General features: G+C 36.8%; 1 long non-coding RNA gene across 1 annotated transcript; it reads left to right on the forward strand.

The window, feature by feature from the left end:
- Positions 1 to 14,723: 14,723 nt before the first annotated feature.
- Positions 14,724 to 21,962, forward strand: LOC116958914. Its single transcript, XR_004405546.2, has 3 exons — positions 14,724 to 14,831; positions 16,035 to 17,878; positions 21,274 to 21,962. It is a non-coding gene; the product is annotated as an uncharacterized LOC116958914 (long non-coding RNA).
- The last annotated feature ends 3,226 nt before the right edge of the window (positions 21,963 to 25,188 follow it).

Genomic DNA, 25,188 nt, shown 5'->3' on the forward strand with positions numbered 1-25,188 from the left:
GGACACTCCCCTCACCGAAGATGAAGGAAGTGGCAGCGCTCACTGCACCCCCCATTCCCTGCCCCTGCGCCACTGGAGGAGGAGGTAGAGATATCGGGAGCAGAGCTGAGCCCGGGAAGAAGGGAGGGGTGGGGGGAAGGTGTTCTCAAGATGTGGCAATGTTTCTCACTGTCTTACTCTGTTATGTGTTGTTAGTGTCTGTAATAAATGTATGTTCTGTTTTTTCTTCCCCTAACGAGTCTGCCTTTTGCTCGTGATCATAAAAGGGGGATTTTCCCCCATCCCAGTCCTATCTTAAACCCCAAGCCTGGCTCTCTGTCCCTTCTCATTGCCGGAGGAGAAGGGAGAGAGAGCTGCTGCGTAGTGGTTGGCTGCCAGTCAGGCCTAAACCACGACAATCATATATACAAAATGCAGTCTTCCATTTTGTTAGGTTCTATTTATTTTTACTATACCCTTATAAACATGTGTTGTGTTAGTACAATCAAAGCCCTTGGTCTTGGAAGTAGAAGTAGAAAATGGTAAAAACTCTGAAGACTTTTGGTTTTTTTTCATAGTCTTACAATACTTCATAAAAAAAACCTTTCTATAATAGGCATTAAAGTTGCATTGTTCCAGAGGTACTGCCTGTCAGTCATGGTCTTTATTCTGGCATATATCTTTTATATACAGTGAGACTGAGCAATGAGCATGATCAATATAAAGGTCTAAACCTTTCGCCTGTCTCCACATTCTCTGAAAAAAAAGCTTTGTAAGTACCGTATGTTTGTTATCTTTATGTCAGCCTGTGCATCTAAGGATACTGGTGGAGCTGTCTTTATAGGACAGATTTCCCCAGAGACCACTGTCTTTAGCTTTGCTATAGTTTCAAAGTGTAAGGCTCCAAGTAACATCTGGCCCTCACAGTAAGGTAAAATTCTGAATCTTCCTTCATCCCACTTGTAATAAGCCAAAAAGGAAACCAGCCATAGGAAAGCATCTATTCCCATTATTATCCTGCACAGGAATACCAAACAAGATGAGTGCTATGATTCTCAAAGACATCAAAATGACATAACCATGCAGTCATGCTGAATCTAACAGCCACAAGTACAGTGTCAAAAATCAGCATTTCTATCTTGTTGAAAAATTTGTTAAAACAAAAACTAAATCCCAAAACAACAACCACTCAGAGTTCAATGTTTGGAATATAAAATACTTGTTTAGAAACGAAGAAATGCAGATGGCAAAATCACCCATAAAAATTATACTACTTCTGAATTAATCAAAATATTCTGTGTAGAAAACACGAAATCAGAAGAGTTTTGATGTTCATCTTTGAGAGGAAGCACGGAAGTCATGTGATTATCAGTTCAAGCCCTCATTCTTGAGGTCTCCAAGGTTCCTGCTGAGCTGCTGGGTTTTCTCAGGCTTCCAGACTCTGGTTTCACAATACTGTGAGGCTCACAAATCAAGCTGTCTAGAGCCACAGTCCAGTGCCTTAGGGGCAAATTGTACAACAGGCATGCTACAGAAGCTCACTGGGTTTTAGTCTTTAAAGAACTACAACAGGTGAGATGGCAGGAGAATAAATAATTTACCAAAGAAATGCTGACTGTATTTCATCAAAAGTTCATTAAAATGACACGGTATAGCCTTAATCAAATAAGTGCTCTGAAAAAAACTATTTTGCTGGAAAATTCTAAGCCAGTGTCATGAAACACCCAAACTCTCAGTCATACAACAGTATTTTCCAGATTTTTTTTCCAAGTTTAGTGGCTTTTTTGTGGTTCTTTGGATGAGGAAGGATAGTGAAAAAAGTTTTTCATATGTCCACTTAAGTAAGTCAGTCTTGTTAATTTGGTGACTTTTGAAAAATGCAGTCATCAAATATAACAACATTTCTGTAAAATGTTTAGGTGTAAATGTTATAAATCAACATTAAATCCCAAGCACACCAGCAACAGAATTAATCCCCCTGTTGGAGCATCTGCATAGTATATAAATTCTCTAAATATTACTTTATTGCTAGAAAAATATCTTCATCTAAATTAATTTAAGAAGGTATGTTGTGTTCTGTTTCTTCCTTAGGCTGGCTTCCAGTAGTCATCCACGATGAGTACACAATATTTTTGAGTTTCTGTGGTTGGTTTTCAAATGATCCAACACATCGTAACCCTTAGCAAAGTTTTCCATGACTTTGCCATCATCAGTGGTTTGTATCAAAATCAAGTAAATACAGCATAAAGAAGTCTCTGGTGGCTTGTGATTGCTACTGAGTAAGAAAGAGCTGTTAAAGGCCCCTTACATGGTGGCCCCATGACATGAACCAGACGAAAAGCGTTGTCCATAATTGGAAAGCAAACTTTTGTATGGAAGAAGACTCCATTTATAGGAGGCTTGGCCACTCCTTGCCATCATTTTAAACATTCATATGACTTCAACAATACATACATAGCCTTCAAGCTGACCTTCAAGACTTTCTTAACACCTCTTGATTGAACTATAGTTCAAAAGAATTTGCTATTGACCTTAAATCCTTTATGGAGATAATTTCAGTAGTCTTCATAAGGCAGTAGTAAGGGAATCATTGAATTGTATTTGAATTTCATAAATGTATTTGAATTTAAAAACTGAATTTCAAAGATGTATTTGAAAAGACAAATTGTAGCTTCAACAATTTTAGAAGTTTCCATTGATCTAAGATATGAATACGATGAGATACCTTCAGAGTACCTTGGCTAGGCATCATTTCTCAGTTACAAGTCACACCATAGAGTAACCTCTGAGTGTAAGGAAACTAGCAAGGAATTTTCTGACAGTAGATAACTGCTTTCTAAAGCAAGGGATAAATTAATAGCTAGATTTAGCATTGGTATTATTTAGAACCTGTATTACAAAGTCAGGTTTCATAACTTGATTAATATGTTGGCAGCAAAACCAATAATCAAACATCTTTCACATCTCCTTAAAACTCTATCAAAACTTTGTTAAAATCAGATTCACAAATCTGTCGGATGAGCTTATTTTGATATGTGCATTTGCATTGTTAATACTCTTTATTGACTCTCCAGGAGTCTTCGCAACTGTGTTAAAGGACTTTGTGAAATTAGTTTTGAGATCTTGGATGCATTTAAACTTGTTCAGTTAAATCTTAAAATTATTGGCCACAGGAGCTGGCTATACAGCAAAACTACCAGGTTTTGTAATACCTTCTTCATAGGTCTAAAAAACCTGACTCCCATCTCTAACATTTAGTGAACCTTTTCTCAAGGGTGATATTCTCTGTTGATTCACCCCTTTTCTTTCTTTACCTCTTACATGGACTCAGATGGCTTTTTGGTTGTTTGGAGATGATAGACAGAGCCTAAATGTCAGTGGCTTTGATTCTTCTGATGCATGGACAGTGGAAATAAAGCTCAATTTCTCTAGAGGTCTGTGACATGGAAAGGTCTAAGGATTAAACAAATCTCACACTGGATCCATTTTGAAGATGCTACTGCTCTCAAATTCAAAAAAAAATAACCTTAATTCTCCTGTCAGCATCAAGGCATCCCTTCTGCTCATCCATTCACTGTTAGTAGGTACCTGCAATGGGAAGTTAGAATACCTTGCTGCTCCATGTCACATATTACCTGCGTAATTGCATGCTACCAGCAAACTCAAGGGGTGTTACAGGGACAAAGATAACACAACTGCTGTAGAAACCACATGTTTTCTATCATACAGGGGAAAAAAATAAGGTCAGTGTGGGCTTGAAGGGTTGTAAAGCTCTAGTCTGCCTGAATTATTTTATGCTTGTGAAAGTTAAGCAGATAAGAAGCACATTAAATAAGATGACAGAATTTAGATTATGCCTCCTCCCCTCTTCGTGTCCCTTCCTGGTCTTTAGCTCAGTGGATGAATTCCTCCCCCTATTCCTTTTTTTTTTTTTTTTTTTTCTTTTTTTAATTTGTTAAGATGCTGAAATCTGCTTTGTGTGATTTATGAAGGAACTTGAAGCGATTAGTTTCACAGTGCATGAAAATTCCTCAGGTTCAGAGGGATGTCCAATCTGTTACACCGTGAGCTGTTGACTGGATGAGAACATGAGCAGCTCGGAGCCATAAGGAGATTGTGTTGAGTTATTAAACACTTGTGGTAAAGCTGCTTATTGTTAATTCCCCAATGTCCTGCTGAAGCGATCGGATAAGATCAGATCGGATTAGATCAAAGAGCCTGGGAACCAGCCTTTCGAACAGATTCATTTAATCAATAAAGAGGGCCTCCAAAGAGAGAGAGAAGCAGTACCAGGATCACAAGAGATTAGAGTAGGGAAAATAAAAACCAACAGATTACTTTCCTCTTATTTTAAAAATGTAATTCTGTAAGCTAAAACATTATTTTCTGTGTTTATGGGTATGTATGTGTGCAACTTCTTGTAACCAAACCAGCCAAAAAGGATATAAATGCTCCCTTAAAACTTCATTACCAAGCAGACAGTTTAAAACCAAGTGTTTTGTAATACGATAATACTTTATAAGTCAAGAGACTGTAAAAGTATTATTAAAGCAATCAGTACCATGAAATACCTACTGTGAAAAAAAGAACTCCTATTAAGAGTGTTTCAGCAGAAGCATTTTTTGCTTTAATGATTCCCTAAGACTAGGGGATTCTGGGTGGGTTAATCTGCACAATTTCTGATCTTTCTTTCATCTAAAAAAAAAAAAAAAAGAGCAAAACCAAAAAACAACTACAACAAAAAAAAATCCACCCACCAACATCACATCAAGATCTGAATTTATTAAATTAATAACACTGGCAGATGTTACAGAATGTGCATTGTTATAATACATGTAATTACAGTACCACTGCTGCTGTTAATGCTTGTACAGTGAATAGATTCGTGTATAAGTACTTACAGAACCTTTCTAAATCTAAAAGCTAGAAGCTGTCAGCAAATGATTAGAAAGTTAACCCACAGAAGAAGAAATAAAAAGGGAAATATGAAGAACAAAGAATCAATTGATGGTTCTTATAAGCCATGGTATAACTTATGTCCATTTCTAGAGGAGCAGAATTTGGCCCAAAATAATTAGTAGTGAGGGATACACTTCTTTCAATGATTGTTAGCCCTGATAGCATCATTTAAAAATTACTTCTGTTTTTACAGGTTATAATTTATATTTGCAGTTAGGTAAGAATACATATCTATAAATCCTTTCTATAATATGTAATTTTCCACCTAGATAGGCTGATGACTTCAGGCCTTGCACACCTTTACCGATTGTTAATTGCTATGGGATGGTTTAACACTATTTTCCAAATAGCATGCATGCATAAAATGACTGCAATCTAATTTGACATATTATTAGTGATGATTATTGTCATAGATAAATTAGATTGAACGGAAAATAACCTTCATCCTTATCATGTTTTAGCTCTCAGAATTAATGTGATTTGGTGAACACATATAAATAAAAGTCTGATGAGTCCCTGCTGACTGCAGGGCCTGCTGGTGCTGAAGTGTATCAATTTCATGCAGATGATGAATTCCTTAAGCATTCAATGATAATCATGCTTGATTTGACAAGACTTTCTCATGCTATTTTAGGGCCTTAATTTTCTGTGAAGTTCTGTCAAGTGTTCATCAAGCACCCACTTATCTCCCTATCTTAACCTGGCAGCCAATCCAAAGGTTGCCTACCAGTGCTGCTACCAGTCCCAGCACATTAATATTCTCGCCATGTGACTGTCCACGGAGAAAAGCCAATCAATGACTGATTAACATTCAGGTCACATGATGCCCAAGGAGAGTAAATGAGTTACACAGTAAGACATCAAACAAATTTTCATCTTGAAAGAGTGATTGCTTTTTCTGCTGCTGTGATGTTTGTCAAATTCGCTCTAGCCTTGTCCAATTAAGCTCCATGAACTGAATGACTAATGAAGAGATGGGAGTGCTGTGCCAGCATGACAGATATGAGAAGTACCACTGAATAAGAACTGCTAAAAAATTAAAAAAAAAAAAAAATAAAACCACAAGGATTGAAAAATCACATCTGGATAACTGGTGTAATTGCTTTCAAATTTCAGATGCTGTTTAGAAGTCTCTAGTGAAAAATATAAATTGCAACTTGCTGTATAAGACATTTGCTTTCTGTCTAACTTCCCATTGGAAAATGAGTTTACATTTTCTCATAATAAAATTATTTTTGATATTTTAAACAAATATACATTAACTGGAGTATTGCCGGCAAACATGCTAATGAACTTTTGGAGACTGCTAGATCAAATTTAAAACATCGGCCAGCATGGATAAAACAACTCTTCAGTTTATGAAACTGAGTGTGAAAAGGGGGAAAAGGAAGATATTTAACAAATTAAATGGGGGAGGGAAGCAATTTTATGCAGTGGACTTTAGAAGGAAGTAGCATTGCAGGACATTGATTTAAATATTGGGTGAGATTCTTAAACAACGTAATTTGGCACAACTCTATTTCACAATCTATGGATTGATTATTTTATTTTACTTTATTTTATTTTACTTAATTTTATGTCACTACTATATATTTGTTGTTAAATTAAAATTGCCCAAGGAAACAAAAATGAATGTTTGAATAAAATTATAATCCTGTTTAGCTGAAAACTTTTAAAGTGGATAACCAAAACTACACTCTGCGATATCATTGAAAGTCTATTTAGTCAGAAAGTCAATCTCATTTTAGTGCCGATACTGTACTAAATTCTGGTGACATGTTTAGAGTAGAGACCCTATGACTAATAAAGCTTTCATCCAGTCACTGAAAGGAGTTACAGTCACCTAATGGATTACTGAAGATATGAAAGAGTGTCAGATCTTACTTATTAAGTTCTAGCATGAAATTAGTTAAATTCCCAAGGCATTCTGAAGCAATATTTTCAAGCTGGCTTAATAAGGGTGTTAGAGTATGCCAATTAACTGGCAGCCTGAAATAAACAGTAGTTGGAGGCATAAGAGTGTTTATATCTGCAAAGTTAATAACATTTTAAATGGGACTTCTTGGTATGATGGCTCAAGGTGCTGTAAGGAGGCAAGATGTGGAACATACAGTATTCAAAAGACCGTAAGTCAATTCTCAGCGCTGCTAGTCAAGGATGGAGACTGCAAATAGAGAAGCAATGAATTTCTGAGAGTCAGTGAGAAGGGGGACAGGAAGGTAAGGGTCTAACAGTTCAGTGACAGAAGAAGGGGGCATCAAGTGGATGCTGTTGAAGCAACCTGTGGTGAGCGATTTGGTCAAGTGCCTGCCTTTAAGGTATCACCACAAAGGCACATGATGGAACAGACTGCGTAAAGGGGATAGAGTACAAAAGGGAAGAATACATTTAAATAGTGATATGGCATACTGCGTGTGTAAGGCATTGTTTGTAGTAAAGTAGCACAGTAAACTTCAGAGCTCAACACTGCCTCAACATGAAATATTAGCTGTTAGATTACTGTTTTACTTGTTCCTGCTGCAGCCATGCCACAGAGAATTCACAGGCTTTAAAACATTAGCTGCTCAAATGTTAACAAAACAAAAAATGGTGAATATTATTATAAGCGACACCACTTGCTGACACCTTTAAATCAACAGTGGAGAAGGTGTCTAACTTTCTGTCAGTCACATTAGGTGGTTATGAATAAAAGAGTATTCTACTTTCTGCATAACTTTGCATAATTAATAGTTTTTCATGCAAACCATTGTTTGCCTTAATTGTTGTTTCAACAGCTGTTTTCATTAAATTGTAAAGCTCTTTGTGTCTAATCCTTTGAGCTGCACTATTGATAACAAGAACGGGCTGGAGCTAGCTTTAGAGGAAGAGAGTCCCTGCCAAGCTGGAAAGCAGTCATGAAGTTACTTGAGAAATAAGGCCCTACAGTGGGACTGGTTGTGTAGCTAATCCATTAGTCTTTTCAAAAGGACCTTGCTCTGCACCCTTATGGCTAAATTGACCCAACAACCTATCAATGCCTTTATTTGCTGAGTGGTTGTCCATGAAAGGTCTCCGTGCTGGATCCAAGCTGTAATCAAAGCCTCCATCAGTACCAGGGCCCTGATGATACAAATGGCCAAACTTTCAACGAGTCTGGCTGGCTTCCAGCCACACCATTTTGAAGATACAAAGAGGCTGTGTTGTGCTGTGGAATTCATTTTCTTGTTTACTTCCTACAGAAACAAGAGCATAATCAGCACTCAGTGCATCGGATCAGACCGCTGAGTTGTTGACAGAAGCTTGGAGAGGCTTGCCAGCTTTCCACATGAAACACTGGCTTTCTTCTAATACACCCCCCACCGTCTGTGGCCCTGCCAATTGTAGCACATCAGAGCGGCCATTGAGATAATGACCGTGAAGTCTCATGATACACTTTGATGAAGTGTAACATTTTTTAAAGGATTTTTGTCTGTGCCAAAATGATAGAGACAGCTGACTGAAAATCACCCCATCAGAATCAAGGCTGATGAACAGCAGGCAAAGACATGTGCTTCCAAAGAGAAAAGGGAGGAGAATTTACAGCCAAAGACTCTCAATGACTATGTGCACCACAGATTCCTTTATTTTGCTTTTAAATGATCCTTTGTTTCAAATGAATGTATGTAACTTTGCCAAGAGAGCAATTTCCCCAAATATTTTTTTAATTTTGCATCAAAAAATGATTCAGCATTTAGCTTTTATAATGCTAAGTAAATGCCTTTACTATACAAGCAAATTTTATTTCTTAACATTAATTTTTGCAACCATGCAAGGTAATGTTTTGGAATAGCTGGGACCCAAATATCTCTTCAACCATTTTTAAATTATCTACTGGCAACTGGTTGAAACAACTTAGCTTGTGGTAAAACAATTGGAGATGTGTTTTCCATGCAAACCACAGGGAAAAGAAAAATCAAGACAGTCACTTAAACTCTTACCCTGCTTGCATTGGGACTGCAATATTTTTCCTAACAGGAAATTCTTTACTAGCAATGGATTCATTGATACACACCAGTGTTAAGGAGCCTGCTTTAGGAGGTTAGAGAAGGCCTGCAGAATTTCTTGAACTGGCCATTTACTATGGATCTAGACCACCCCACCGTGCTGATGGAAGTGTGGTTAGGAGATCTTTGAGCTGAATCCATTTGAGTTGGAATTTTCCCAGTGTATCACAGTTACATAAACACCTGTGCAAAATATCTTTGAGCTGAATTAATGGCATAGGGGTGCAGGGGGGAAGGAAGGAGAGAAATGGAGCGGGAAAGGGAAAGCTGTTTTCAGTAGCTTTCAACATTTCCTGCTTGCAGAAAGTTGGTCTGAGGGACTGTATTTTAGACTGTCTTTACTGTAACCAGTACAAAATATCATGTTTTTGTTTTTTTTTTTTTTGTCTCCTCAGTACAGAAAGCCTGGATGTAATCTCTTTAAAGTCTTTTTCTCTCTTTTGCTGTATTTGTATTAAAATATATTTTTGCCAAGTTCAAATTTACAAAGCATGCTGGAGATCTACAGGGACAAAGAAGGATGCAGTAGTCTTCTGGAATACAGCAAAAATACTGGCAAGAGAACAAAGGCACAAACTTCACTTTGAACCCAGGTACATAGCATGTTGCAACCAACAATATTATAAGTGTGCAGAATGAAGAACTTCCCACAAGACATATGTAGAATACACATAGCTTTTTTTTTTTTGTCTCAGTTTACACCCCATATTTGACTCTGAATAAAGAGTAAAATTGGAAAAAAAGAAAAAAAAAAAAGGAGGGGGTGGGAATTCTTTTGCAGTGGGATTGTATGGATGTTTCAGCAGTCTTGTCTACTTTCCTGGAAAAGCTTTCTTAAAGAGAGAGGTGCTACTCGAGTGCAAGAGGGTACTTCTTTCTATTATGGCACAGTCTCTGTAGTAGAGTAAAAGACATACTGGCACTTTGCTTTCTCTGGAGATTGCCTCTTTGCTCTGCTCTCTTGATATATAACAAGATACTTCAGCCTGACAGTATACAGTTGCTTTTCATATCTGGAAAAAAAAAAAAAAAAAAAAGGATCAAAATGACCAGATTTCATGTGGTTTGTGCACAACAAAACCAGACAAAGCTTCTCAGTTTGTTACGCTTCCTCCCAACAAATACAAAGCAGCTCAGATTTGCCAAGTAGTGGCACAGACTTGATTGACAGACTTGCAGGTTTGAGGATGTCTTTCAATGAGTTTCAATAAACCAGGCTTTCATACCTCTATCTCTGTTTCTAAGCAGGGCCTAAGTTGTGCCTTGCATAAGATATGTGCTATGCCCTTCCAAAAACACACAGAATCATAGAATAGTTTGGGTTGGAAGGGACCTTTAAAGGTCATCTACTCTAACCCCGCTGCAATGAGCAGGGACATCTTCATCTAAATCGGGTTGCTCAGAGCCCTGTCCAACCTGACCTGGAATGTTTTCAGGGATGGAACATCTATCATCTCTCTGGGAAAACTGTTCCAGGATTTCACCATGCTCACCAAAAAAAATTTCTTCTTTATAACCGGTCTGAATCTACCCTCTTTTATTTTAAAACCATTACCCCTTGTCCTATTGCTACAGGCCCTACTAAAAAGTATGTCCTCATCTTTCTTGTAAGCCCCCGTTAAGTACTGAAAGGCTGCAATAAGGTCTTCCTGGAGCCTTCTCTTCTCCAGGCTGAACAACTCCAATTCTCTCAGCCCTTTGTCACAGGAGAGGTGTTCCACCCCTCTGATCATTTTTGTGGCCATCCTCTGGACCCATTCCAACAGGTCCATATCTTGCCTGTGCTGAGGACTCCAGAAATGAACACAGTACTCCAGGTGGGGTCTCACAAGAATGCATTAGAGGGGCAGAATTACTTCCCTCAACCTGCTGGTCACACTTCTTGTAATGCAGCCCAGGGTATGGTTGGCTTCTGGGCTGAAAGCACACATTACCATCCTGTGTCCAGTTTTTGATCCCCAAGACCTTCTCCACGGGGCTGCTCTCCACCCCTTCATCCCCCAGCCTTTACTGATACTGGGGCTTGCCTTGACCCAGGTGCAGGACCTTGCATTTGGCCTTGTTGAACCTCATGATGTTCACATGGGCCCAATTCTCGAGCCCTCTGGGTCCCTCTGGATGGCACCACCAGTGTTTCAACCACACCACACAGCTCAGTGTCATCTGCAAACTTGCTGAGAGTGCACTTGATCCCACTGTCTATGTCACTGATGAAGATATTAAACAGTACTGGTCCAAATACAACTCCTGAGGGACAATTACTTGTCAAAGATCTCCATCCAGACATTGAGCCATTGACCACTACCCTCTGGATACAACCATCCAGACAATTCCTCATCCACTGAACAGTCCATCCATCGAATCTATATCTCTCCACTTTAGAGAGAAGGATGTTGTGAGGGGCCATGTCAAAGGCCTTACATCAGTGAATACACACTGGAAAGCCAGTGCATGGAAGCCTTTCCAGTCATTTGGTGGTTCAGGATGACTGACTGGTTAAGGAATCCATGCTAGTCATGTTTGCTGCTAACCTGGTGAATGTCCTGTGCACCTAGTGCAGCCATCCTAGCACAAACAGCAGTCGTAAAAGAGCAGAGAGTGCAAAGATACCTCCACCCTCTTGCCTTCTCAGAGGTAGAAATCATGTGTAAGCATTCACCAACATGTATCCCAAGTGCCTTGCCATCTGTTAACAGCAACAGGTCTATTGACATTAGTATTGCACCTGAAATACTGTGCCTGTTGAAGTGATGGCCAAACTTTTAATAATGTGGTTTAGTGGTATTAAAGCAGAATAACCTTTCTATCTTACAGAAAAAGCTAGAGGAGGCAAGGAACTGAATCCATCATTAGAGAAAGTGCTGTCATTGCACTGTGTGTGTGTGAACATGAGTGAACCAGGAACTATTCATACAGGTTGAGAGTGTTATTTCCCATCTCCTTCCTTTTTTTTTGAAAAAATGTCCTGAGAGTATTAATTTTGGAAAGCAGTTCAAACAATTAGATTATTCAAAATGGCCTTATTTTTGCTGGCTGGTGGATGCCGGCACACATGGAATAAGTAAACTTCCAGCATCCTGGATGGGAATCAGAATAATTGGAACACTTAAAAGGTTTGTACATTAGAGGCAAAGTTTGTTGTCCTCTTACCTCCCTTTTCATTCACATATTGCAAAAGTGGGTAGGAAAGGAAGGACTGAGTTAGGCAATTTTGCATCTCTGAGTGGGCATCTGTCACTGATAAGCAATTTTGATGGAACTTTGCCGCAGGGAATATTCAAGAGTAATATATTCCTAGCTGTACCAGTGAATTTATTCATTATGGATGCCAGCATGAGAAAGTTGAATGAAGTCAAGGGAAATGAAGAAAAGGTTGTGGGGAGAAGATAATGAAAGGAAGAGGCGGGGGGGAAAGACAGTTAGCAATGTAGGCACATATGTTTCAAAGCTTCTCAGATTTCCTGAAACTGAGCCTAACTGAAATGAGTAACAGTTAGAATTCAAACACAATATCATGACAATCCAGGCATTTTGGAATCTACTTCCCTGTAGTGTCTTTCAGGACTACTTGATGTTGTGGATTATGGTTAGAGGAACTAACATCTGTTGTATTCACCCAAAGCCATGTATATGATTCCATTTTTTTCCCCCTGATTTTTAATGATTAAGATATTCCTTTTTTTCTTGGTTTGTTTTGTTTTGACTTGTTGAATCAGAGTATGTCAAGTAAAAAAAAAAAAAATTAAATGCATTTATTTATTTCTGGTTTTCTTTGTAAAAATAAACTGACAAATTAGAACAACTAGAAATTCTTGAGAGGAAAATAATAAACCAAGTAATTTTAAGTGCTTGCAATTCCTAAAAAAAGAGTCACATCTCAACATATGGTATAAAGGTAGCTGGGAAGCCTATTGTGTTATGCTCCTATGAGTATACACCCAAACCATGAAGATTTTAACATTAAATGAAACAGAAATATACAAGTGAAAATTGTTTGGTTTTTTACATGTGCTGTTTTTTATATATATTTTTAATTGATTAATTTTTATGCATGTCAGTAAGAAGTAACTTGGAAACAATTCAAAGTCAACAGCAATTAAAACAACAAATTCATATTTATTACATTCAAATAAAAGTTATTTTTAAAAATCTCAAAAATCTATGCTACCATGTTCAAAGCGGGCAACTAAATATATTTTCACCTACCTTTCTTATCCCACTTTGCATGAAACTATTTGCCAAATAAAACACTGAGCTATTAAAAGACACAGTATTGTAGAAAACAGTATGATTTTCATACCAAGTTGATTATATTTACCTTATTGTGGGCTCAGAACCCATGATGTAAAATACAGCCAATGTACAGCAATGAAAAAAACTTTAATGTTCTTTTCTGCCTTAGAGGCAGAACCTGATAGATAAAAGATGTAGTAACCTGACCTTGTTTTAGTCTCTAACCTGTTATAAAGTATATTGAACGTTTTAAAACTAAGTAATGAATGACATTATATCATTAATATAAAAAACACTTGAGGGCTGCAAGATCAGCTTATTTGATCACAGATTAAAAAGTAGGAGAGGGATGTGACTGCTCCACTCTTTTCCCTTTCATACATCGTGTACATACATGTGCGTTTAAGCAATTCTGCCAACTTGTACAACACTTTGTCTATTCAAATTCTGTCACTCCAGGTATACAGTCAGACACATTTTATGTACATGCAAGTCATGGAGCTATAGGGAGACACCTTCTGATTAGACACAAATGAATGACTGTATATGTATACATGACAGCAGTGGTTGTTGGCATTATGAATAATATAATTCATCTGATTCCAGTACTTTTGATCCTTATCAAAGAGGATTGAATCTTTAGAAGAATGAAGTCCTGTTCCCTTAGTTTTTTTTTTCAGATGTTATATTGATATTTCAGGATAAATGAGGAGAAAGTATTTAGTAGTCTTTTGAATTAACTGTATTTGTATACCAAAAAATTATATCGAAGAATGACCCTAAAGCCCCAAATGGCTGACTCTTTATGCATCATCTGAAAGTAAAATTTTGCTGGGATGTACATTTATACTATAGCCTGTCTAAACAACCACCATGGGACTTGCTAGAGAATTCCAGTGCCTTGGGTTTTGAATATCTGGGGTTAGTGATAGTGAGAGCAAATTTACATAAGGGGATGTTAAGGTTAGTGGGACATTTTTTAACTTGTTCATTTATTGTTACATCATTATGGATTATTTTAATATTTTTCATAGGTAAATTGGAGATACTACTTAAGTCAAATACACCTTCACTAAGAGGAAAACTGATTAGAAGAAGCTTCACTGCTGGGAAGTGGAGCTATCAGCAACATCAAACTCCACAGCAACACTTATTATAGATCATCCAATTGCACACATAGGAATAGTGGCTCTCGCCTGAATGCAACAAACAGGTTGTTGTGATCCAATGAGAGATTACACTTTATATACACTATAAAGCCCCTTAAGATATAGTGAGAAAGATTATTTGCTCTTGTACTCATTGCTATGGAAGATTTTTAGCTGATAGGAAAGCAATGGGGTTTTCTCTCTTTCTGTTTTGTAAGAATTATTTATCTCTGAAGGACTATGCCTCTGGCAAATTCTGAGTTTTAAAATACAGAGACACTAAATGAAATCCTGATCCCAGTGAAGTCAGCTGAGTTTTGCCACTGAAATCTGCAGGGGCGGGATTTTGCCTACTGTTTGGAAAACATTGCTTGCAGCCATCAGATTGCTGACATCTAGCAGAGAAAACACTAACGACTCAGCTGTCAGTAGCGCTCAACTGTTTCTTCTTCTCTGTGTGCAGACACCGGGGTTATGTGATCAAAACCAGGTAAGTGCTTGGAAATAATCTGTTCCCCAACTAGCAGAAATCATAGTGTTAAGTCCTGTCTCCACATAAATTCCTATAAAGTAAGGACCACAACCACCTTATATTTTTTCCTTCAGTTGGATTTCTTAAGATGGACAATGGCAGAATATGTTCAAAACAGGAGAGCAGCGCTTAAAAGTACCAGTAGAGACTTCAAATACCTACTGGTATGTTGACAAGCATGATCACTCTTGTGCAAAGTTATGTAGACATGGTCCTGGCTTTGGGTCACACAGAATAGTTTTCATGGGAGAGCTGGTGCACTTCTTATGAGAAATCTATCTCAGTGAGATTCCTTTATTGCCTTAAAAGGAAAAACACAAAACCCAGATCATTTCCCTTTCCTTTATAGCACCACAGCTTGAAAGTACAGTGGGTTGTTCATCAGAGATTCAGACTCAGGAAGGCATGAAAGCTGAAGCTTGTTTATGATGCATTTTACCTTATTGCTTTGAACCATGCCTGCTCCTGCTTAGACAAAACATCTAGACTCTGTTTCTACTGTAATATGGCCTCAAGGGGCACACAGGGTTTTTTTAGAGTATGTTCTGTGTATTGAAAATGTTTTGTGAGAGAATTATTGAGAAAGTTTAGTGAGAGGTCTTTGAGATGGTTGTCTAAATTTAGGAATCTTTATCCGTAACTCTCAAATTAACAATTCTGCTGTTCTTTACATAATTTGTTCTTAAGATATCCCACACACACTTTGGTGCTGTGAGACAGATGCAAAGAAATACCACTGCAATGAAAATAGGCCTATTTTTAAGAGGCAGGACTGATTTTTTAAAAGTACAACAATGTGTTACATTAAGTGATTATTTAGAGAATTCTGTGAGCCCTGAAATAAAGCAATGGAAACTAGAGACTCCTTCAGGAAATTATTTTAAATCTCAGTGACTTCATGTGAAATTGGGACCTTCATGAGAAAACTGGCTATTGTTTCAATGAAAGAACAATAATATTCTAAACCTTAAATCAATACTTAAACTTGGTTTGGACATGTTCTGAAAATATATTTTTCTTTCCAGCTCTGGGAGCCTGATCTTATTGTGAGGTGTTCATATTTTTTTTTTTTTTTTCATTTCTGTTTTGGTTAAAAAACATACAGAATTGAGAAAAGTTATATTAGTCCACATGTACAAATGAGTATCTGTGTGATTGTAGGGAACAGGTAAAAGACTTTGGCAACAGATATTGCTGTACATCAAAGATGCTTTTGAAGGAATCAAGCTGTGGAAGTTCTGAATCTTCATCTCATAGTTAATTTGATAATAAGTGGATACTTAATGCTTCAACATGTACTGCTCTGTATGAACTGTGCAAGAGACATCTGTGTTTGTGCACCAACGTTTTCAGTCCCCTCTCAGGTAAGATCCTCACTGGATTTAATTTATTTCACAGAGTTAGATTAATATTTTCAGCTGTGAATTTGACTTTACAGCTGTACAATATACTCAAATTCAGTAAATACATCCCTCTCACTGCCATCGAAGCTAATGGCAAAACTGTGACTTGTTTCCAAAGGAACTGGCCAGTAATTTTACATTATGTATCATGATTGGTCTGATGTTAGGTACTGTATTCTGAGAAAAATCCACTATTTATTTACCCTAGAGTTAATGTTCCAGTATTTCATAACCTTTCATTAAACTCCATGCATCTTTCTCATCTTTTGCCTTCTTTTAATCACATCTAAATTGGTACTGTGCAGTGTTTGTCTTGCTACCTGCTACTTGCTCAACAGAAATTAATTTCACTCAATGGAAATTAAGTGATTGCTTTCCTTTGTGATTTGTAAGTTCTTCCAGGCATAATTTTCCTTTCTGCCAACCACCCATATTCATTTGTTAACATAGCTCCTTTTGTAAAATGAATATTGATTTAGAAATTCCCAATTAGAAAATGTATGCCCTGCTTTTTTTTATCTTGAATATGATTGTGGAGTGACTAATGTGCTGAAACTATAAAGTCAGGCCATATAATTTATTAATCTGTAATGACACAACTCATCTAGATCAGGAGAGAGGTAGACAATATTCCTGTTGACTCAGACCTCCGACTGCTGGCAAACAGAAGTATCCCATGGATTGCTTTCTGTTAAAGCATCACATTTAGCAATGTGGTTCAGCATCTTGCCTCTCCATATCTAATGTGGGATTATTTTGCCAGAGGCCCAGCAAATCCTGTTCTTTCCTTGAATAGGTACTCTACTGATGGCTTGCAGTTTAGCAGAAAAATCTTGGAGGGGCATTTATTACCACCCTATGAATACATGACTGCAGTGTGCTGTCAGGCAGGATGGAATGAAAGGAAATTGGTTTAAACCATCTAAAAGGAATATTAATAGGTCATTAATCTGTACCCTAGGGTACCTCCTCATTTAACATATTAGAAAGGGTTTTTTACCTTTTAAACAGTCAATTTTTTAATGTATTTTTTTGTATAAACAAATTCTGAAGAAGGCAGAATAAAGAGAATAGTTATAATTTGATTGGCCTGGATTGACAAGATGGAATGGGACAGAGGGAAGGGATAAACTGTTAAATATGGGGAAAATCAGCATGTTCAATGCATATAAGAAAAAAAAAATAAATATTAGGAAATTATGTTGCAAAAAAGTTATAAAGGCAACTTTTCATGAGAAGTTGGGAGGCAATATTGTTGAAGAAAGTCAATCATACATTAGATATCCACTTACAGTGTTTGATGAGAAATATTGATATTGAAGTCAATTCTGATAGAATATGTGAGTCTTGAAGTTGTTTCCAGGTTTATTATAAAATTGCAATACTTTGTTAGTAGTATAATACAGAGATCTAGGGTGAGTACAGAAAGTCACAGACTATTAAAACAGATTAAAAAATTGCATTAATAAAGTCCTGTAATTGAGTAATCTTTTTTTAATCTCCACTAATGAAACTTGGTCCATGATACCAACTGTGTAAAAGGCTGAGGACAGAGAAGAAAGTGAAAAGGAAGAACTATAATTGTCATCCTCTCAATTGCAGGTATTTCCACATTGGTACAAACCCCTTCCTTTTCACAGTGTTTATTACTCTATGTGTGCAAAGAATTGCACATTCTACAGAATAAATTCTTTTAACTTCTTATCATCTAGTCTTTATGCACATACTATTTTGCTTGTGTAGTTTGAGGCTAGTTTCAAAATGAGGAATGGTCATTAACAAAAAGCAGGACTCCAAGGGATGCTTTCCTTAAAGTCTCATTCTGAAGGAAAGGAAAATTAAGCTAATGTGCACAGATTTACCTCAAGCATCCACTCAGGTTTGGGGACACCAGGTGTGAAAGGCCTTTTTTTTTACATTTAATTTTCCGGGAGTGGAGTTTAATTAGGAAAAGGAACTTAAGTGGAACCTACTCTTTTGCTTCTTCTTTTCATGAAGAATAGAGGCAGTCAGACCAAAGAATATTGCTCCTCTTGTTTTTTTGCAGTTTACATCTTTAATTTTGCTATGAATGATCTGTTATGAATATTGGGGGTTGGAGGAAAACTAAATGAATGGGACTACTTCTCTGGAAGTATGCTAGGGAGGTGTACTCTCTTAGAAAGCTATAGAGAAGAGCAGGTGAGGGAACACTGGTAGCACTCACAGTGATGAGGTGCTGAGCATGCTCCTTGTGGTGGTTCCAGAAGCCAGAGAAAAATGCTATGGGATAACTGGTTCTATTTTCCTGGACATCTTGATTGTGGACAAGGAGTTAGAAGGGAAAGACTGGCCACTGGTGACCTCTACTTTTCTCCTGTGAGGTAGGACTGAAAGTTGACCACATGCAGCTTCCCTCTGAACAGTGCAACAAGCAGAGCTCTGAAGCATTTTAAATGAATCTGGTAACACTTATACCACTGACACATGACACAGCAGCTTAAATTCCATAACTCCAGTATTTAGCTATAACTTTTCCATATTTCTCTCTTCTAAATGTTATTTTGCCACTAAAGCAAATGATATATTCAAGAAGGTTGATGAGAAATATTTAATTATTTTTTGCTGCTTTATACAATCTTGTTATTTCATAAAATATCTGTTGCCATTATTTCAAATAATAAATTTGGGAAGGTGAACACCTACTACAGGTTTCCTCCTGTACTAATTCATGAACTTCTTATTAAGGAAAGCCAATCTAAATTTGAATATTTCAACAGAACTGTGTTATCATATTTCTGCCAGTCATTTGTCTAATAGTTACTAAATTACTGAAATCATTATCAGCTCAGCAAAGCAAGTTCAAACAAAGAGAACTGCTCCATCTAGAGTTATGTCTTGCACACAAGCTTATTAAATATTTTAATCAATTATTTTACTAGCTGTCATGGCCCATAGCATTAGCAGTTTCTGACTTTGTCATGTAAATAATTTAGGAAAAATGAATCTGCCAATAACCTTAAAAAAACAGTGGTTCAATGTGATCTGGTAGTCTCAAACTAATTATAAATATCTGAGGGGAAGGTATGCATATAACAAAAGATAACTGGTTTTGCAGTACTGTAGTGCAGGAAAAGTTTTCTTTAGAGGTGAGGTGCTCAGATACTGATTTAAAGCATGAAGATGATAATTCCTGTAATTTTATTAAAGCTTATCTAAATCTAGTGCACATTTCTGCAAATACTTATTTTGTAAGTAACATCCTGTGGCAATGAGTTCCACAGAATATGAAGGTACCACCTAAAGCTATACTGAAATATATATAGCTTGCATTTTAGTTTACTGAAAGCACTTTAGGTTTGTATTCAGAGAAAATAAAATATCATTCCTGTATTGACTTTCTCTTGACCTTCTTTATCCTACTTAACATATCTGAATGTCTTTCTTACTAACAAGTTTAATTTCCAAATTAAAAAGGCAAAAAATTCTTTTTAGATTTCTGCTTCTACTGTACCTCTCCCCGAAATGTCTTTATCTTCTCTTTTCTATTTTTTCAGTACATTTTTTCAAATTAGTTAATCAGAACTGAATGCACTCATCAAGGTGAGAAAATTGGTAATTACGTTTAAATTAGTCAAATCTTGCACAATGTCACATCAAGGCAGTTATTTTAGAAGATATCTTTATAGGACTCAAAAAGCTAGTAGGGGAAAAGATCCAGCTACAGAAAATCACATAAAAATACAGCAATGTTCAGTACATTTTGATAACTGAGGAGTGAGACAATATGTAGCTCACATCAGCCAAGCCACAGCAGCCACCTTTCTGTCTGCTCCTGGCCCATGCAAATAGGACATGGTCTTAGCTGATTCAGTCCAGTCAAGCTGAACTGAATTGCTCTGCGTCTGAAAAAGACTATCTGTGTGCAGTTACCACAGAGCAGCTAAAAAATGAGAGGTTGGTGGCATTTGTCAAACATTAGTGCTAAATAAAGCAAAGGCAACTTCTTTGCTGAGTCAGCTCGCCTGTTGTGAATGATGCTCTGCTCTGGCCAGACTGTTACTGCTGTCCCTGGTTTAGAGCTCACTTGTATCTTAATGCTACACAGCAGTCCCCCAAATCCTATGTCTCCTGATCTGACAACATTGCTTAATTTGGCCTTATCACATTGTGACTGGAGTTAAAATTAGACTCCATTCAGGAGATGGGACATATTCTTACCAATATCTAGATATAAAGTAGAAAAAGACTATGTGACCACTGTCCCTAGTGAGTGTATGGAAAAGAAACCATTAGTAGACCTACTGGAATAAATGTGCTAAATTTTAGGACCTGGATCTTCAAACAGAGATATCAAACTGTCAGTTTTTCTAAATGCCCAAGGCCTGGTGCAACCCATGGGTATTGTTTTAAATTGATACACACAATGGGACTCACAGCAGAGAGATCCCATTTCAAATTTGTAAACTCCTGAAAAGACATACATGAGTACAATATATAACTAAAAATGGCACTGCACTTCTTACACTTTTAAATCTCATTTTTAATTGAGCTCAATGGATTATTCTCCAGACAAGCAATTATCTGACTGATCTTTACTATCTTTCCAAAAACAAGAGTTAAAGATGGCTTAAGCCTTCCTTGTCTCTCAGAATCATTGGCTAGTAAACCAGCATGCAGACAAATTAAGAGAAAATGGTAAAGATTCAAACAAACACTGAATTATGTAGGTTGTTCTTCAATGTTTCCATGGAATATTTATGTGGAAGTGAAGGCCTGTCTATTTTATATGCTGGGTAAATATCAGGTATTAATTTATTTTACTACACATTTTCTAATGCGAGAGTATATATATGGGCACTCCAGAGGAACTGAGAAAAAAAATCTACCCAACTATCTTCTGGTTTTGTCTATGTAAAAAAAAAAAAAAAAAAAAAAAAAAAAAAAAAATCAAAGGGAATGTAGCTGTCTTTCTTGTAATTATGAGGCTAATGTCTTATTCTTTTACTGTGTTACAGATATTGCTTAACATTTTCACAAAGGAGCAGATACAAATCAGTAACCAGGAGCAAGTAGGAAAGGTTGATGTGACCCTTCAACAGAACTGATGGAACAGTGGCAAGTCATGCTTAGATACCCAGACAAATAACAAAAGCCTGAACTTCTTTTTTCTTTTCATTAATTTAGCTTGCTCTACACTAGATCAAAATACTTCCTGGAAGGACACCAGCCTGTGGACTTTTACAGATAATTTCATTGATGTTTCAAAGAATTGTTGCAATAAAACACAAACTTTATCTGCAGTCAGCCTACTTGCATTATATTTGCCTCATGAAGTAGTTCTACAAGTGACAGAAAGTGCTCACACTGGCTGTGATTTATTGCCAAAATTGTTCTGAGGAACCCAGCTGGCAGACCGGGTTTCTTTCAAGAACAAAACAGAAAGGTTCATGTAAGAAAGAATCATGTAGGCACAGGAAGAATCTCTGTGAAGTTGCCTGCAGTGGTTGTGAAGTATGCCCAGCTTCCCGCCCCAGAGACTGCGTCCGGGTGAGGCTCAGACCACATCATCCCCCTAGGAGATTGCTGCTTTGCCTGAAAATAGGTTGTAAGACTTTCAAGAATGTGTTCAAATATACTGGAACCTGCCTTGCTGGTTACATTTTTCAGTTAATAAAGAACACTCAAGGCTCATCTTAAAAACATATCTCTGACTCTCAAATACATCCACTCCAACCATCCCATAACTCCACAAATATCTGTTTCAATTTGACTGAAATAGACACAGGGCATATTTTAAACTGGTATTTTTCAATAATTTTGTTCCAAATAAAGTCATTATTATGGGCTGTGGACCCAGGAGATAAGTTCACTGTAATCTGATCCTCCTCCACTAATTGAATTCTTTTTTTCAATTGCTCATTTAATATTTGATACTAATTTTGATAATACCAGAGGGTGGGGGGTGGAATCTTCTCCCTGCTCAAGGCCAAATAAGCCTACGAAAGATGTTTTACAGTCACTAGCTCATGCTTTAGTGATAGCCAATAAATGTGCATAAGGGGATGGCAATGGGCCTGAGGAAATACAGTCATGGTCTGTATCCAACTGCAGGGTCACAAGTTCCCCACTCTTGTGGTTCACAGGAGAATATCAGTGATTGCTACAGATTTGTGTACTAAACCTACAAGTTAATCCTACTTTGAAATCCACTTAGTATTCTGTAAAGAGACGGGCTCAAGAAAACAGAACTTATAAACACAATGAAGAAAAAGTACAATAGATTAATGTATCCATAATGGACAGTTGCAGTAGAGTTATCAAATCCTGTGTATAAAACAGAAGGTACAACATTTAACCAAATTATTCCTTCTGCTGGTCCTTAACTTGCACTTTAAAAAAATTCATATTGACATTTGCTGAAGGTTTCAGGGAAAGAACAATCCTTTGCAATAGTCTGAAAGTTAGTGAGTCAATAAGCCACACAGGAAAAGTCCACTCTGAAAAACATGTCTGTGCTTTCCAAAACTCTTTTAATGTTGTTTATATATAAAAAATAAGAAATTCATCCTATTCCCAAAACTATGGTGACATTTCCTGTTTCTTACTCCAATATTCCCCTTACATACTGTAAAGAGGAAAAAAAAGTTTAGCAAATGTGTGACCATTATCTGACAGAAATAGGACAAATATTTTCTAAATTTCATGTGCTAAAACTTAACCTCCAGATACTTCTTTAAAAAAAGGGGACAGCAATGAAGAAAGCATAAATATCAGCAAAAGGGGTACACATCTGACTCAGATGATAACAATATTGCATGAGCATTCATGCTGCACTGAAGTAACTTGTAAGACTAACACATAAACTTAAAAAGGGCTAGGACTGTGCCAGGGAACACTGCTGCCATTAACATGAATAGGAGATTTCGCATATGTTTCATTTTTGGTCTTTTTTCTTCAAAAGACTTTGAAGATATGCATATTTTTAGTATGATTAGCATACAATAAAAGTTAATCAAAGAATTCAAAACATTAAGCCATGGAAATACTGATTCTCATAACTTTGTAATCAAGAGGGAGATGTAAATTGCTTCAAAGTTTATTTGGTTGCAGGTTTCTGTATTACAATGTTTACTTGACATTTTTAAACAACTGCTGACATTTAAACTAGAAATGCATTCAGGACTTTTGAGTAAAATTCTTACTGATTTGTAGAAATTGGTCTCCAACTGTAATGTGTTTAAAATACTTTGAAGAAATAGGTAATTTAAAAAATAACGAGGATTTAAAGAAATGAGGGACTACTTTCTTCAGTATTGTTAGAGTATGTTTGGGACCATCTTGTGGTTTATAACAGGCCTCTGAATTATGATACTGCTTAGTCACAATCATGTGGCTTTGTTTTCTGAAAAACATTTACAGGTGTACCCAGCAAATGTATGAATCATGTTTATCAATCAGGCTCATAACATATTATTTTTGATAAGATACAACTATATCACCCTATAATTGTGATAGTACCATTAAAATATGTAATAACTCTGTAACTGTATAGTCTCTGATTTACCACTGTTAAAATGGAGTTAGAAGATTGATATTCTCTGTTTAATTACTCCTTTTTTTTTTTTTTTATTTGCTAGTCCCAGCAAAATAACATTCTGTCAAAAAGCCAGAATTTTTTTTTGGGGTTTTATTTTTTTATTTGAATTTTCATTTTGGTGGTATTTCAACAGATTAAATAAATTAAAGACAAGAATTTCAAAAGCATTTTTGGTTGTACTAACTCTTCTCTCACTCAGGTCAACCAAACCCGAACTTTGGCAAATTTCTGAAAGCTTCTCCCCCTAAGTCACTAGCTTTCTATTGTTGTGGTGCTTCCACATATCCTGAAACAAATTTAACTGCACTGGTAGTTTAGAATCTGCTCTAGAACACTCAAGAAATAGTTTGTCACTTAACATGTTTCCTTAAAGTTAGATAGATCACAACTTTGAATGAGGCTGTCTAATCTTAGGTTTCTTTGTGGAGGAGATGTTTTTTCCTATCTCTGGTGAGTTTCTCACCTTTATTTGAACCGATCTTTGCCTGGTTTATTTGTGAAACATGCACAACTTTTCTTGTTTAACAGACAAATTGAGATATTCCTGAACAAGACATGACCACTAGATAACAGTACTCTTAAGGCTTGCAGTCACTCCCTCTTTCTGTTCTGCAGCTGGTTCTTTCAACCTCTTTCCTCTGTATTGAAATGAGCCATTTCCCCCCATTTGTACAATTCACAGTGAAAAGTCTAGCTAAGATTTTACATATGCTGGTTACACTTCCTTCTAAATTCTTTGCTTACTCCTCCTTTACTATCTGTAGCCCATTATATCAAAGCCAGTAACACCTTCACTCAGCTTTTTTGGAGTGTTTTTTTCCAACAGAAATAACTGTAATACCTTCAGGCTGTATCTATGTGACCATGGTAAGTGAGTAGCTCACAAGTGAAGCTACATGTCATTTTCCTATTACTGATGTCATCAAAAGATTGTACTTTGATACAACAAACAACAATGAAACATGTGAGTTTCTACTTCAATGGTACTTGAACAAAGAGATCAATAAGACATATTAGTTTCTGAGAGTGTTATTGATGACTATCTACAGACACTTTAGTCTGAGGGTGGGAAAGATAATCTCATAATTTTAAAAAATGCATGAGATTTCTCCTCTTTGCTCAGTCCCTACGTCAAAGTGAGTTCATCATCCAGTAATACAAATAACTTCATGGTAAAGATGTAAACTTTCTCCAGTTTGAGAAATGTTCCTGACTGTACCCGAGTACATGTGTCTTGCATCAGAAAAATAGTAAAAGTGAAGCATTTAGGATCACAGAATCATAGAGTGGTTTGGATTGGAAGGGACCTTCAAAGATCATCTAGACCAACTCA

The sequence above is a fragment of the Tyto alba genome, unplaced genomic scaffold (assembly GCF_018691265.1).
Source record: "Tyto alba isolate M040663 unplaced genomic scaffold, T.alba_DEE_v4.0 Super-Scaffold_13, whole genome shotgun sequence".
NCBI lineage: Eukaryota > Metazoa > Chordata > Aves > Strigiformes > Tytonidae > Tyto > Tyto alba.